This window comes from Echinops telfairi, unplaced genomic scaffold (assembly GCF_000313985.2).
Source record: "Echinops telfairi isolate 266 unplaced genomic scaffold, ASM31398v2 ScPeMD7_22;HRSCAF=79, whole genome shotgun sequence".
Classification (NCBI taxonomy): domain Eukaryota; kingdom Metazoa; phylum Chordata; class Mammalia; order Afrosoricida; family Tenrecidae; genus Echinops; species Echinops telfairi.
Window position 1 is genome coordinate 2141544 of NW_022103919.1, and position 2811 is coordinate 2144354.

At 50.8% G+C, this 2811-nt stretch overlaps 1 protein-coding gene across 1 annotated transcript in view; it reads left to right on the forward strand.

The window, feature by feature from the left end:
- Positions 1-2694: 2694 nt before the first annotated feature.
- Positions 2695-2811, forward strand: part of GARNL3 (GTPase activating Rap/RanGAP domain like 3) — a 226405-nt gene continuing 226288 nt past the window's right edge. Inside the window, exon 1 of the mRNA XM_045288510.1 lies at positions 2695-2767. The gene's annotated coding sequence lies outside the window, so the exon portion shown is untranslated. The remainder of the gene's footprint in view (positions 2768-2811) is intronic.

Sequence of the window (2811 nt, forward strand, 5' to 3'; positions counted from 1 at the left end):
GTGTGTGTGTGTGTGTGTGTGTGTGTGTGTGTGTGTGTGTGTGCAGGAATGGCTTTAATCAGCACTGCAGCATATTGGCATGTTGAGTGACTTCTCATTCAGCAGTAACACACTACAAGAGTACCTTGGTGGGGGTGGGGGATGTTCTGTATAAAACCATCTGTCCAGTCATTCACATCTCTCTCCCATGTGCCCGACTCTCCTAGAGATATGAATGGCTGAGGTCAAATGGACCCAACCCCTGCCCTCATGGAGCTGACCACCCAGTGAACAAATGATCCCTACCATATGCATCTTGGCAATACCAAGCCTTTCTCCTCCCAATGGAAACAAAATTTGTGCCCACATTTCTCAAAAAAAGGCTTCGAAAGGCTCAACAGACTGGAGAGCCTCACAATGTGCAAGTTCAGTGTCAATGAGAACTCGATGGTCTGTCCTCAATGCTGGGTTGGCCCAGAACAGCCAGGCACAGAACTACAGCTGTGGTTGGCTCCACTGATGGCTCCACCGTAGGATGAAAGAGCAAGGTCAGAACGTTCACAGTATTTGCTTCATAGTTTTGTTTTTGAATAATCATTTCAGTGATAACTAGAGCATGAGCAAGAACTGCATTCTCCTGGGTGTGGAGAACTTGGACCATGAACTTCAGAACCCTTTGCAGCCCTGTACTGCACAAGCCTGCCTATGCCAGGCACGGCCCTGAAATTCCTGTTCACAGCAGCAGCGTGATGGGTCATCTGTCCATTTCAGCCATTAATCTCGCTAACCATTTCTGAACGACTGTGACCATTCAGTAATGAGACAGTAGTGATTAATTTATTAGGATAGAATGATCTTTAATAAATTTCGTGCCAAAATGCATGGTTTTCCACGTAGCATTCAAAATGTTGTGTAGAGAGTAGTTTTCAGTTTCTTACGTATTATTCAAAGTCAGTTGCAAATCAGTTTCTACACTTTAATTTGTTTCTCATTAAATCTGTTGCACCCTCCTGGGCTGTCTTCTTTTCCAGCAGACCCCCTGCATGCAGTTGTGTAAGGACTTTCTCTAATTCCTGTGAATTGTCTCACCCGCAGTAACCACTGAACATCAGCCCTACGTGGAATTCTTTAGATTTTTTGGTGAAGTATTTTGTTACCTCAGTCTTGTACCAAGTTGCTGTATTTTTCAGCTTGTTACACCAATAATAATTATTTCACTAATTAAATACTTTAATGTACAAACATCTTTGTTTACTTTGAAATTAAATGTGTTTTCCAATGAACCTTGCTGGATTTCTTCAAGTCACATGCATTCACTTAGCAAACTGTTGATGGGCCAGATGAAACACGCGGGATTCCAGGGGTGCTCAGAGCCCAGCCAAAGGGTGACTGGAACCTAAATGATAGGGGAGCAATGCCCTGAGGAATGGGCAGAGACAGCTGTGGGCAGGACATGAGCTGACTCTGGAGGCTCTCGATGCTAAGAGATTCAGAGATCGCACAGTATATAGGGGGTGGAGGAGATGGGAAGATGGAAATGAGAAGGGGCAGGATAAGGTTGGGGAAAGCAGGCATCCCAGCCTCCATGAGTAAAGGGTTTGGGGAGCAATGGGATGGCAAATCTGGAAAGATACCCTGCGGGCAGTTTATGATGTCAGGCAAAAAAAAAACAAAAACCATTCTAGTTTGCTTAAACAAACAAGTATCTTACAAAGGCTGTCTGGGAAGCCGACAGGCTGCAGGGAGAAATGAGACGTCCTCAGCACAGAGCCAACCCTCCTACATCCTTCTCTCGGCTTGGGCTCCCAACGTCTCCTATCTGAGCACCCACTTCTCATTCCCAAACTAGCTCCTCGGCTTGAGCAAAATGCTCCTGGAAGTCTGGGAATGTGCTCTAGGGAGTGGCAGAATCCAAGGTGATCCTGGGCACCCCTGGCCCTCCCTGCTTGCTGCGGTTTCCCAGCCAATGATTTCCAAAGCTGGGTGGCAAGTAGCTCCTAGGGTAACAAATGGACCCCTGGCCCCCTAATCCTGCAAACTCTGCTCGGTTTCATGCCGGCATGGCCCCATCTCCCTAGCTGTGATAAAGCCCCACTTGCTGAGTTGGCCCTAGCTCACCTCCTCCTGTGCCCAGATGAAGTCGCTACCCTCGGTCACACAGTTCAAGGACACAAAAGGCCACTGGAGTTGTCTCCAGTTGGGTGAGAGGCCCCGGAATAAAGGCAGGCTTTAATGTAGAATGTCACTTTAGCCACGATAGTGGTCACGTGGTAAAGCACCACTGCAGATCCACACTCTGCTCCTAAGCAGGTAGGGGTGAGAAGAGGGGTGATGTGGGCGGACCAGTTTGGGTGTGGGCGTGGCCTACTCGCTCACGGAGGCGGAGTTGTGGGCGGAGCCCGGACTAGAGATGGGTGAAGGAGGGCCCAAGGAGTGGGCAGGGCTGGGGCTTAGGATGAAAAAGGTGGGGCATAGGGAGGGGCCATTACGTAGGTGTGGCATCTTGGAGGGCGGCCCCAGGAGAGGGCTGTGCTGCGCTAGCAGGGCCAGGAGGTGTTGAGGTGAGGAGGAGCCGATGCAAGTGGAGCCTTAGGTGAGGGTGTGGTCCACGCAGGCTCTAAGGGAAGGGAGGGGCAGATGGGCAGGCCTGTGCTGGTCTGAGGGGCAAGGATCGGGAGTGGCGGGGTCGTGGACGGACCGTAGTGGCCTGCACCAGCGCCGAGGACGGAGTCGTCAGCTTGAACTTGTGGACCCCGCAGAGGTGCAGCGAGCTGGCCCGGGGAACCCGGTAGGGCCATCGCGGGAAGGACCTGGCTGGAACGGGCGGCGGGA